At 36.9% G+C, this 14075-nt stretch overlaps 1 protein-coding gene across 3 annotated transcripts in view; it reads right to left on the bottom strand.

Moving 5' to 3' along the window:
• SRGAP1 (SLIT-ROBO Rho GTPase activating protein 1) overlaps positions 1 to 14075 on the bottom strand; it is a 325104-nt gene that overhangs the window by 106010 nt on the left and 205019 nt on the right. The window lies entirely within an intron of this gene.

Genomic DNA, 14075 nt, shown 5'->3' on the forward strand with positions numbered 1-14075 from the left:
GAATTATTCTTGGATCCAAACCTATAATTTGATCCTTTTACTGTGAGAAAATCCCTTCACTAATGCAGCTAAATGACATACTAGATAGAATGCTGGACTAGGAGTAAGAAACTTTGGAGTTCAAATTAAGACTCAAGATACTTCCTTGCTATGTGATCTGAGTTAACCTCTGCCTGCCTCTGTTTTCTCAGTTATAAAGTTGGAATGAAAATAATAGCACCTACTTTCCAGAGTTGTTGTGAGTATTAAATTTAGGGAGATTAAGTGATTGCCCAAGGTCACAAAGGTATAAGTGGAAAAATCTGAATTGAACTCAAGTTCAGTGACTTCAAGTCCATTACTTTAAGTTCAAAGTTTTTTCACTGTATCACACAGTCTCTCAATAATCATTTGAGTAATCAAAGAGTTGGCTATAAACCAGAGGCTTATACAACATACAGTTTTTGTGATTCCAAGAATGGCTCAATATACACAAAACCACTTTGAAACCACTATCCCCTTTCAACCTCTGAGTGCTCCTCTCTTTCCTACAGTAATTCACTATCCATATCAGCCCTCATAATTGTCTCCCTCAAAAGCTCATTATCTATCTTGACTTCGATTTGTTGCCTTCAATAGCTAATTATCCATATCATACTTCTGAAAAGTGGGTGTTACTCAAGGCTCCATTCAGGGACCTCTTCTCCACACTTCTTTCAGTGACTTCATTTTCTTCCATGGGTTTAATCATTATCTCTATGCCAGTGACTCATAGATCTCTTTATCTTTCCTTGAGCTTCAATTCCCCCATCATCAACAATCTATTGGTCATTTAGAACTGGATGTCCTGGAGATATCTCAAACTCAACATATCCAAAATAAAACACATTATCTTTCACCACCTTCTCCTTGAGGGTATTTTATTCTTTGGATTTGTTATCCAGACACCAGGAACCTGTAGTTGCTTACTACCTATTGATGATTGAAATGTAGTTTGCTACTTTGAATTATATACAGTAAAAAGAGCTAGGCTCACATCTTGCCTAGCACAACACTTTATGTATAGTGTCCTTTAAATCTACATTTTTTTTAAAATTTAAAGAAACTGGAATTGGAAAAATAACCTAAGTTGCGATTTTCTTTTTAATTAGAGTAGATTTGGGGCTCCCAGAACAGATCAAAATTTTCATTTTGACTCAATTGGCAAATGACACAAATCAGGACTTGATTGTTTTGTTAATTTTCTAAATGTAAAAAATTGATGTAGAAAATGTGGATAATGCAGATTACACTTACAAGTATGCAGTTGTTTTTTTTTTTCCAAACCAATTATTTAACACTGACCCACTACAACTCTGGGGGAAAGGGGAAGAAAAACAAATATTTGTTAACTGAAAAATAAAATAAGTATCAATTTAATTTTTTTAAATGAAAAAACTATCTAGAAGGAGACTACTTTGGGAATTAGTTAAGACTGATTAATTTAATACATTAATGCTAATTATGAATGTTGATGTTACTGAGATACATGAAAATACTTAAAAATTGCATTTCCTAAGTTTATACATTCCCCCTCAATCACATTCACATTGCTAAATTACTTGGTCACTCATTTTTTCTTAGTCACTAGAAAGGTAAATTTCATGCCAGTTTGTCTCTGATTAGTCACAAATTCCAAATGAATAGAAAGTCTCATTAATTTAATTATATTACATAAAATTCTGCCTGTCAAAATGTCTTGGTATTTTACATGAACAAGTTCTGTGCAAATATTATGGGGAAACAAATTCTAGTACTTTAATTAGTTTAGAATCTTGAAGTTTCATTTCCTTGTCTCAGTAGGGTTCCCCCCCCAATTTACCACCATTAGTTTCAGATTGAAATAAGGAAAAATGATAAGGGAAAGTTTAGCATTTACTGCCATGCTTTGAGTTCATCATTTAGAGAATTTGACAACCTAAAAAAGTTCAAAACCTCTTATAATGTGATTGAGGACTTTAAGAACTCAGAATCCAATGGTGATCAGTTTCTCCAAACATAGCTAGGTTGGCATTCAGGAAACTGATATACAGAGCATTGTGGATACTCAATCCTTTGCTATGTTGGTAGAAAACTAGCCTGAGTCTTGTTCCATGGGCACAGCCTTTGAGCAAGGAACCCAGCCATAAGGAGGGATCAGAGGAACCTCTGGGAAGAGGTTCAATATGCTGAACATTTATACAAGAAATACTGATCATAAAGACCTCAAAAGGAGTCAAAAACACTATAGTTTCCTCATTATATGAGGTGAAATCAGAAGATAATCTTTTCCTTCTCTTCTTGGTTTCAGCGTGAAGAAAAGAGGGAAAGGAGAAATAATTCAATAATCATCCAAATCTCTGAAAACCACAATCAAGCAAAAGCTCTGGCTTCCATAGTTTAATATTATAAAAAAATGTAAAACATTGTCAAAAACTGTCCCGAGCTATGAGAATCAGAGGTTAAAGTGAATTGAGAAAAATTACCTCCTGAAAGAAACCTGAAAATAAAAATTCCCAGGCATGCCATAGTCGAAATTCAGAGCTTACTTATCAATGAAAAAATATTGCAAGGAGCCAGAAAGAAAGAATTCAAATACCAAGGAACAAATCAAAATAGACTAGACTTGTTTGGTGATGTTGACAGAAAGGAGGAAAAATCTTATGATATTTCAAAAAAAACCTCAAAACAAGAATAATTTGCCCTAAATATAATCCTACAAGAGAAAAAAAAGAAGATAGAGACTTTAAACCAAGAATAATTTACCCTGATAAAAAATGGAATTTTAATATAATAGAAATCTTTCATGAACTTGGTAAATGTTAGTAAATGTTTGAGGCTAGATTTGAACTGCCAAAGGTGAGTCTCACTGACTCCAGGCCTGGTACCACTGCACTACCCTTACTTTTGGGGAAGAGGTCCTAAGTATGGGGATGAATACTACATATAGAGTCAGGGGACTGGTATCTACCTCTTGCTATCTGTGTGTCTTTGAGTCACTTCCTGTCTGGATCTCAGTTTTTCTGGCTGTAAAATGGGGGAGTAACTCTAGAAAGTTTCTCATAGTTCCAAAGGATCAGAGAAAACTTTGGGAGTATCTAGGTCACTGGATGAGCTCTGAAGGGAAGCATTTCAACAAATATGGAGGGAGTATGTTCAGGCAAGAGAGGTGGGAAGCATTAATGCAATGTGAGAAGCTAATAACCCAATTTTTCTGGAATGGAGGGTTTGTAAAGAAGAGCAGTGAAACAGTGAAAAATGAGTTGGAATCTTAACTTCCAAGTTAAGGAATTCATAATTTATTGCTATAGGGAACCACTAAAAGGTTTTGTGTGTGTGTGTGTGTGTGTGTGTGTGTGTATGTATTGAGTGAGTTGAGATGGAAAAGGGGAGGGTAACATGGTCAGAACTGGGATTTGAGAAAGTTATTTTGGCAACTGTGACCCTGCCTACTTTTATGAACTCCGATAATTGGCTTTACTATCCTGAGTCTTCATTTCTTCATTTGCGGAATAAAGGGATAGCATTAAAAGAATCCAAAGGTCTCATTTAATTCCAATGATCTCAATGGGCAAGAACCTGGGGATTAGAATCAATGGAAGGAGACCTTCCCTAAAAATGTAACCTAGAAAATGGGGTCAAAAGCACTCATTCTCTCATGCTAGTCAGAAAGCATGTAATCGAGGCTGAAACTGAAAACAGCAGCAGATGCTTCTGGGCCAAGTGTAACTTGGAAGGTTATCTGTCCTAACTGGGCAGTAATCAGACCCAGCCAGGGAAAGTTGGGCCTGCTACTCAAGTTCAAAAGAAAACAAAACAGTATTAGGAAGCTAAAGAGCAGCTGGGAAATGAGAAGGAACTTACCCTGCAGCCGGGCAAATAGCACAGGTCAAATGACCCTTACACCTTGCATTTTTAGACTGGGTTCTATGGCCATAAATAGAGAATAAATCCACATGCCATCTAGGTTCTGGTTCCAGAAACTTTTTAATACTAACAAAATGAAATGCACATTAACAGGAAAACAAACTAAATTTTCTTTCTTTTTATCTCTCCTTTCTTTTTCCTTCCTTCTTTCCTTCTTTTTTCTTTCTTTTTTCTCTTCCTTCCTTACTATTTTTCTTTATTTCTTTCTTCCATCTTTCTTTTCTTCCAAATTTCTTTTTCTTTCTTTCTTTCTTTCTTTCTTTCTTTCTTTCTTTCTTTCTTTCTTTCTTTCTCTCATTCTTTCTTTCTCTCATTCTTTCTTTCCCTCTTTCCTTCTTCCTTTTTTTTAGCCATTTGTATTCCTTCAAGTAACAGGCATGAGAAGTAGAGGAAGGTCAAGTGAAGTGAAGAAATTTGACTGTCATTAGAATGGCAGAAAAGGGAATATTCGTTTGATTTAAATGACCTGCTTCTTTATAGTCCTCAAACATCTTTATTTTTTAAAGGATATATTAGAGAAAAAAGCTCAATTTAAATCTAAGGTCTGAGCATAGCCATGAACTTAAATCATACCCATGGCATAAGCCAGAAAGACTATGAGATATAGACCTAGAAGTGTTCTTAAGTCAGGTGTTTTAAGTTCAGAGAGACTGATCAACAAAATTCAATTTAATCTAAGAACATGTATTTATGTGCCAGGAAGCAGTATAGTAGTGGATAGAATGTTAGGTATGGAGTCAGGAAGACTCATCTTTCTGTGTTCAAATTTAACCTCAGACACTTATTAGTTGTGTGACCCTGGGCAAGTCACTTAAGCAGATTACCTCAGTTTCCTCATTTGTAAAATGAGCTGAAGAAGAAAATGGCAAGCTACTATAATATCTGTCAAGAAGCCCTGTCATGGGGGTGGCTAGGTGGCTCAGTGGATAAAGCACCTGCCCTGGAGTCAGGAGTACCTGGGTTCAAATTCGGTCTCAGACAGTTAATAGTTACCTAGCTGTGTGGCCTTGGGCAAGCCACTTAACCCCGTTTGCCTTGCAAAAAACCTAAAAAACAAAACAAAACAAAACAAAAAAAGAAGCCTTGTCACCAAGAGTCGGACACAAATGAAAAACAACACAATAAAGGAAATAGGCAGAGTGACCAGAAAGCCACCATGCAAGTCAGAAAGACCTAGGATCAAGTCTACTGTGTAACTCTGGACAAGATCTGAGGTTAACTCTCAAGGTTACAGGCAACCTTCTAAGAATGTAAATTGAAGAGAAAGTGCCAAACTACTTCAATAGAAGGATTTTTTTTTTTTGGTAAAGACAGTAATTAAATAATCCTTGCCCTTAGGAAGCTTACATTCTACTGGAGGAATTATATATATATATATATATATATATATATATATATGTATATATACACATACATATAAAAGTGAATACAAATTAATTGGGAAAAGGGGACACTAAGAACTGGGGGAATCTTGTAGGATGTGGTACCTTGAAGGGAATTATGGATGCTAGGAGGTAGGACTAGGGAGGCTTAACCAATTGATGACAAATGCTTTTGGCCAGAGCAACTGAAGAAGAAGTAAGATGGACTGAAATTTGCATCACTAAAGGGAAGGCTCTTATCAATGAAATCACAAGTAATGGGATCACAGAGAATATCTGAATTACTACCAACCTGCCCACTTGGCTGTCGTACTATGAGGTAGTGGGAATAATACTGGATATGGAGTCAGGAGATTAGCAGCTCAATTTCAGTAGCTCTATGACCTTGAGCAAATCTTTTAACTAATATGAACTACAATTTTCTCCATTGTAATAATAATAATAATAATGATAATAATGATAATAGTGATGATAATGTTTGTACTTCATTCTCAAAGAAGACCATGACATCAGGGGAGGTGATGCCGTGACAAGAACATGAATTAGATTTGAGTGAGAGGGTTTTGTGCTAAGTCACCCACCTCACTTTTTCCTCCAGAGTCATCTAAGACCCAGTGGCCAGATAAGACTCAGCTACTTGTAAAGATCAAATGAGGAGCAAGGTGCTTTGCAAGTTTTAATATTCTACATAAAGATGAGGTTTTATTTTTTATAAATGGCGACCATCTTAGTGGTTATGGGTAATTCAGCTAAGAATCTTGTTCCCACAAAACCTCTTGGGGGGGGGGGCAGAGACCTAGAATATGAAGCTGGCTGACTCTTAGTCTCACCCACTATTGTTTTGATGGGGACAGTATGGGTGGAAAGTGAGCTGGCTAGAGCAAGGGACAAGACAGAATGAAGAAATTATGTTGGTAAGGTGCTGAATAGCTGTTAGATCAATCAATGGCTTCCCCGATGGTTCATCTCAATTGTATCATCCAGTTAGATGCTATTTGGTAATAAAGGAGTTTCACTGTTCAGTTCAAAGATGGTTTAGTATTTGACCTAAGATCTTTAACATTCTCTAAAATGTCAACAATGTGGAATAAATGTATTTAAAAATTTGGAAAGAAAAAATGCTAAAAGCTTTTCAGGAACCCTAATTATAGATAATGCATGCAGGCCTGCAAACTACAAGCTTTAAAATGCTAACTGATGACAGAAGTTAAATGTGCTTTGTATTTAAAATTAAACAGAAGGCATCTTTCTTTTCTGAGGAATAAAAAGAAACCTTTTGTTTTTAAAGCTGGATTTCAAATACTTTTTTTTTAACTGGGTTGGGGGTGTGGTTTGAGAATGGACTAGAAATTTCATCCACGTAAGGACTATTAGTTATGGTATTTCCAAAGGCAGCAGCCATCTATTCAATACCTCAAGTGGTCTCTCTTTGAATATACATTGCAAATAAAATATCAGCTTCTATGTCAGCTTAATGCTATACACAATCCTTTGCATACCAAATGATAAAGAATGGAAACATCCAGTTAAATTTAACTGACAGATGTCTTCTTCATCTCCATTCTTCATTAGTAAAATTTTCCATAACCATATAGACATTTAAATAATGCAAAAAAGGAAAGAATGTTCAACCCTACAACTATGAAACTTTAAAAACATAGGATTAAAATAAAATGACAGAAAATATAGGTTAGACATTTTAAATTTAATTCTCTAAAATCTTACCCCTTAAACCTTAAGGTGGAGGCCATTAAAAAAATGACCACTTCTTTAACTGAAAAAGAGTTGATTTTTATACAGAAACAGAGAAGAGGAAAAAATTATTAATCTTCTTTGTGGTCTAACTATGAAAGTTGCATAACATCTCTGCCCCAAATTGTTTCTCAAAAACTCTTTCTTGTACAATACTATCGGATCTCTTGTTGCCTCTTCCTGGCAGGACAAGACTTCCAACATCCTTATCTTTGTCCTCCTGACATAGGGAGAGACTTCAGGAGTCTCAATTTCTTACTTATTGATATGAGACTCTCTAAAGAAATCAATCTTTGGGGGCAGGTAGTGGTGCCATGGATAGAGCATCAGCCCCCTGGAGTCAGGAGGATCTGAGTTCAAATCCAACCTCAGACACTTAAATAATTACCTTGCTAGGTGACCTTGGGCAAGTCCTTTAAAAAAAAGAAATCGGGGTGGCTAGGTGGTGCAGTGGATAAAGCACCAGCCCTGGAGTCAGGGGTACCTGAGTTCAAATTCGGCCTCAGATACTTAATAATTACCTAGTTGTGTGGCCTTGGGCAAGCCACTTAACCCTATTTGCCTTGCAAAAACCTTTAAAAAAAGAAATCAATCTTTTACCAGGATATATAGTTTTGAGAAATCATTACACTTTGACAGTCTTAAAAGTCTATTGATCTGCTCATTGAGTTCCCTTGTTTTTGCTTTAGTGACTGAGAAATAACAAAGGCTATGTAATCTAGGCTTTTCCTGGATCTAACAGCCTGTACTATGGAATCCTTTCATTAGAAGACTCTGAGACTGCCAAAGGAATATTCCAATTTAATATTTTCTATCTTAACCAAAGTTTTCTAGTCCTCCACAAAAGTCTTCCTCCCATGACTTATGATGGTACAAAGAGAAACCTGGGCTTTCAATGATTTTGCTACTGAAGCACAGATTCTTTTAGGTCCAACCCAAGATGGGGAGGGTCCAATTATGGGTCTACAGCAATGCACTGTATTCCCAATAAATGGGACCACTAAACAACAAACATTTGGCTCCGACTATGTGCCTCTGGCAATATGACAAAAGTCAAACTTGTCTTTGTCTTCAAGGATGCTTTATTTTATGACTTTAATGAGGTGGTAATTAAAAAATGTTTTGGCCACAGCAACTTAAGAAATGGTTAGGAAAAATCAGTAGCTTAAAAAAACTTCTTTAGTCTCTAAATCTTTGGAGGGGGTACCCACATTAAAAAATCTTATCTTCTAGAGTACTGATAAGATTATACAACATGAGAGAAGCAGGTACAGGACTACCCAAAGTGGTGTGCCCTCATCATAGCAGGGGCTATGCTCTCTGCAAAGCAGAAATGAAGCAGCCCATTTTATTTTAACCCTATATTTTTGAGGTTTTTAGAGTTTCAGGGGTGAGATATGCAGGGTTAGAGAATCCACTCCAGGTATTTGCATAGTCTATTTTTAAAAGCTATTTATTTATTTATTTTGAATTTTACAATTTTTACCCTAATCTTGCTTCCCTCTCCCTACCCGCCCCCCCTCACAGGAGGCAGTCTGTTACTCTTTACATTGCTTCCATGTTATACATTGATCTAAGTTGAATGTGATAAGAAAGAAATCATATCCTTAAGGAAGAAAAAATAAAGTATAAGAGATAGCAAAATTATATAATAAGATTTTTTTTTTAAATTAAAGGTAACAGTCTTTGGTCTTTGTTCAAAGTCCACAATTCTTTCTCTAGATACAGATGGTATTCTCCATCACAGATATCCTAAAATTGTCCCTGACTGTTGCACTGATGGAATGAGCAAGTCCATTAAGATTGATCATCACCCCCATGTTGCTGTCAGGATGTACAATGTTCTTCTCATTCTGCTCATATTGCTCAACATCAGTTCATGCAGATCCTTCCAGGCTTGCCTGAATTCCCATCCCTCCTGGTTTCTAATAGAACAGTAGTGTTCCATCACATACATACACCACAGTTTATTAAGCCATTCCCCAATTGATGGACATTCTCTTGATTTCCGATTCTTTGCCACAACAAAAGAGCTACTATGAATATTTTTGTGCAAGTGAAATTTTTACCTTTTTTCATGATTTCTTCAGGGTATAGACCCAGTAGTGGTACAGCTGGATCAAAGGGTATGCACATTTTCATTGCCCTTTGGGTGTGCATGACCTATGGTAGTGCATTTGGAACTTGTATTGGTTTGTTTAGCTACAGCTGGAAACACCACAAGACACTAACAGAGTGATGTCATTTCGGTTCTCTTGGAGATGAAAGACAACAACCAATCAACCAACTAACTAGACATATTCAACAAAGTTTATAGGATCACAGATTTAGAGCTAAAAGAGACCTTAGAAGTCCATGTTTACTTTTCTCCTTGTTTGGATGAGTTCTTGTTTGTCCTCCTTCTTAAAGGAAACCATGACATCAGAAAGGTGATGTCATGACTGGCAAGTGAATTGAATTTAAGTGAAGGAGGGCTGTGCAAAGTCACCAGTCTCACTTCTCCTCCAGAGTCATCTGGGTCCAGTGGTTCAAGATATAGATCAGGACAGCTGGATGCAATGGAAGACCTCGTCTTTTTAGAGCTAAGTTCTTTCCAAGAGCTTGGTTTAACTAAGGTAATGTCAGTGATAAGGCTAGGTAAGAAATGAGGTAAAGAAAGGCTTCTTTTACCTAGTTAAAAAAAAACAATCTGGGAAGGGAAGTCTCTTAGGGTTTCTGGCCAATTCAAGAACAATTTTCACACTTGCTCAGAAATACCGAAGTCCAAATAATGAATGACCAAGTGAGGCTTGGCCTGGGAACTATTGTTGATCAATGATCAAAGTGATTTGGATTTAAGTCATGATCCTTAAAAAAGAATTGTAACTTGTAAGCTCCAAGATATTTCATGAATTTTAAGCTATCAAGATCAAAATTTATATTTCTTTGGGCAGAGAACTGGCAGGTAAGGGTATGATTCCTTATGAGGACAGAGGAAAAGGGAAAAAAAGGAGGGAGAATGAGGAAAGGAGGGAGGGAAAGAGGGAAGGAGGGTTTAAACTGAGACCCAAAGAAGTTAAGTCTGTAGTACATCACACAATTATTAATCAACAAAAGGAGAATTCAATTAATTCAAATACTTTGATTTCGAAATCAGGGTCCTTTCCATGAGGGTCACATATCATTAGACTTTGAAGATCATCTAATAAAATCCCTTTATTTTACAGATGAGGAAATGAAAGTCCACAGTGGCGAAGTGATTTACTCAAAGTCACACAAGTAGCCAATATCACAAAGGGAAATTGAACCAGGCCTTCTGAGTCCTTGGTCAATGTTCTTTTCATCATATCAAGGCTGAACTTTCAAAAGTATTAAGTTATTATAAAGACAAGAAAAAAGAAAAATGAAAGAAGGGAAAAATCAGCATAATTGACCAGATATTGAAAAAGTTTGAAAATGTGCAATGCATACCACTTGTGGATCTCATATTTCTGCAAAGGGTTAGAGAAAGGGTGTCTACTCATATCTTTTTTTGGGGGGTTAAGCTTTTTTTGTTCAGTCATTTCAGTTGTGTCTCACTCTTTTGACCCTGTTTGGAGTTTTCTTTGCAGAGATACTGGAATAGTTTACCATTCCCTTCTCCAGCTAATTTTACAAATAGAGTGCGGCAAACAGGGTGAAATGATTTACCCAGGGCCACATAGCCAGGAAGTGTTCAAGGCCAAATTCAAACTCAGGTAGATGAGTCCTCCTGACTCCAGATTTAAAACTATCCACTGTGCCACTTAGCTATCCCAATCATTTTCATCTTTAAAAAAAATTATTTGATATATGGGATGAGTTTCTCAAAGAGGCCAAGGGAAGTAAAATTCCCTCAAAAAAGGGAAATTTTGATGATCAAAAAAAGGGCATCAATTTAAAAACCAATGTTGAAAAGAAAACAATACCCTCCCACTAAGAAAAGAAAGATTTCACACCTAACTTCAGTATCTTAGTCTAGACTTTAGAAATCACATAAGGAAAGACTTCTTTTATTCTAATCTAAATTCTTCAGGCTGCATTGTTACCTCACTCTTTAACATTTAGGTCCTTATGGACTCAAAGACTGTTATGAAGATTGTATATGTAAGGATAATGAATTGATCAGGCACCTATTTTGGCTGGAGATAATCATACATTTCCTTCAGTCTTTCCTGGGCTACTTAAAGATCATATATGATTTCCATTGAAGTTATATTCTCTGACCAACTTATTTAATTAAAACTCTCTTTATTAGACAGTTACTATATACGTGAAGCACTGTCCTAGGTGCTGGTGATACAGAGACAAAGATGAATATAATTTTACCCTCAAATATCTTATATCCCACTGGGGGAAAATAATACATAAAAGTAAATAATAGAACTTCTATTCCAAGGGAAAAATCAATGTAATTTTTGAGGAAGAAGGAGGAAATGTTAAATTGCACAATGACCAATCAGGCTAGATGATCAGTGATGATGTTCCTTAATGTCTGAAAGAGAGGTGATGGATGCAATATATAAAATGAGACATTATGTTTTTGGAAATGGCTGCATATTTCTCTCTCTCTCTCTCTCTCTCTCTCTCTCTCTCTCTCTCTCTCTCACACACACACACACACACACACACACCCATAATACTGACTGATCCTCCTTTCAATATACCAAAGTTATAAGAAAGTGGAACTATGTAAATTTCAGTTTTTAAACTTCTCTAAAATTGCTTTTTTGGTTTTTTTTCCTCTAAGCTTTTGAGTAATTTATTTTTTAAAAAAAAATTCAACCTAGTAATTGTCAAAATAAAGAGAAAAGTAAGGGAGGAGCTCAACGATTGGGGCAAAAATGTCAGACTTTATTATTACTGAGAAGCAACAGAAAAAACACCAGTAATTACTGACTCGTATACCTCCTTTCCATTGCTTCTAATCTTTATGAGAGTAAACTATCTGCTTATTGTTTCTGATGAAAGTCTGAGAAGATAGGTATGCTTTTAGCAAACAATATTCTTAAGCAGCCATACATGTAGGTGAAAGATAGAATTCCACTGTGCTTATTTTTGCTGATTATAAAAGAGCAAATTGATTTATTAAAACAAGATACCATCTCTTCCAATAAGCTGTCTTCCATTATGTAAAAGCAAAACAAAATGTGTCGCCCTTCTACAACTTCTTCTTGCCACTCTCCTCCCTCTGACACATAATATAGCAATATAACTATGGGTAAGTTCCCTTCCTTCTCCTTAAAGGTCAAGCTCAAACTGTCATTTCCTCTGTGCAACCTTCTCTGATTGCAGAATCACAACTTCAAAGCTTGAAGGGGTCAACCCCCTTCTTATGGCTTGGTCAACTCTCAAGGGAATTGGAAGGGCTGGATTTAGACTTCAAATTCGAGCCATCATTAACCCTTAGGTAGATGATCTTGAATAAATCATTTGAACCCTGACCATCTCAGCTCCATCATCGGTAAAATGAATGGGTTTGACTAGGTAGTTTCTAAGGTCTTCCCATTTCTAACTCATTATCCTGTGATCCCAGTTTAGAGACATCACTTTTCACCTAGACTTTTAAAACAGCATCCCAAATGGGTTTCTTACAGCCTCCCTCTCTCCTTGCTTTTTTATACCATAGCCCTTCTTATCTTCCTAGTGCACAACTCTGATTAAATCACCTATCTGCCCAAAAATCTTTATAGCTTCTTATTAATGAAGCCTCCTTTATCTGTAATTCAAGGTTTTTGACAATCTGGGTTCATTTTTTTTCCAGTCTCATGTCTAATTACTCTTCCTTTTCTACTTCATGTCCCAGCCAAATTGTACCACTCACTATTATTCATATATCTTGCCCTTTCTTGCCTCTCCCATTTCCCCTCCTTTGGGTCCAAACAACAGCATGCTTGATTGTTCCTTCTCACTAAGCAATGGTTTCCCTTGATACTAAGGCAACCCTAGGCTAAGTTTCCTGTGTCCCAGGAGGGTGGCTCTAAAAGATGCCTGGCTCCATCAGCTGTCTGCCACAGTCCCTAATTGCTGCCTCTCTGCTTGGTGGCTGTAGCCTCTCCATTTAGCCTAAGCTGTCTCCATGGGCTAGAGTAGATCTGCAAGCTTATATCACAGATATAAGCTCATATGTTGATGTGCAGAGTTCCCTTGTTTAGGTGGATGCTGCATTGGAGAGGTGAAATAATGAACTTCATCTCCAATGAGAAATTAAACAGCAGTGCCTTTGGCGACCTCTGAGTTGTGAGGCTGGGGCAGCTGCCCTGCTTTTTCTGGGGTGATTCATTTTACTAGGAAATTGTATTATATGATTAAGAAAAGAATAAAATGAAGATGAGCAGAAACCTTTGAATTTTCCCAGCTGCTTCTTCCTGAGACCCAGGCTGGCAAAAGTATCATTAAAAAGAAGAGCTATAGGGGTGGCTAGGTGGTGCAGTAGATAGAGCACTGGCCCTGGAGTCAAGAGTACCTGAGTTCAAATCCAGCCTCAGACACTTAATAATTACCTAGCTGTGTGGCCTTGGGCAGGCCACTTAAGCCCATTGCCTTGCAAAAAAAAAAAAACCAAACTAAAAAAAAAAGAGGTATAACCTTGGGGGCAGAGCCAAGATGGCAAATAATGGCAGCCACCCAACATTACCCTCCAACCATCTTTAAATTAACTTCTCAAATCAAATTTTGGAGTAGCAGAATCAAGAAAAGATTAGAGCAAGACATTTTTCCGATTTAAGACAACTTGGGAAGTTGCCAGGAAAGGCCTGTGACACCAGGTGAGAGCCTGCCCAAAGATCAGCAGCAGCAGCAACACAAGCAAGGGGCCTTGGAAGTGACTTTTGAAGCATATTTCTGCAGTTCTTATCCCAGAAAACAGTATGAAGGTTAGATAACTAGTTAGAAAGGGCTTACAAAAGAACTTTTGCTGGTGTTAGCAGGCAACAACTGGCAATTCTATTGCCCATACCTAACTCCGGGGCAGAATTCTAGGAATGCTTGTGGTTACAAGTAAGCAGGGGCCCTGGTCAC

Source organism: Macrotis lagotis, chromosome 2 (genome assembly GCF_037893015.1).
Source record: "Macrotis lagotis isolate mMagLag1 chromosome 2, bilby.v1.9.chrom.fasta, whole genome shotgun sequence".
NCBI lineage: Eukaryota > Metazoa > Chordata > Mammalia > Peramelemorphia > Peramelidae > Macrotis > Macrotis lagotis.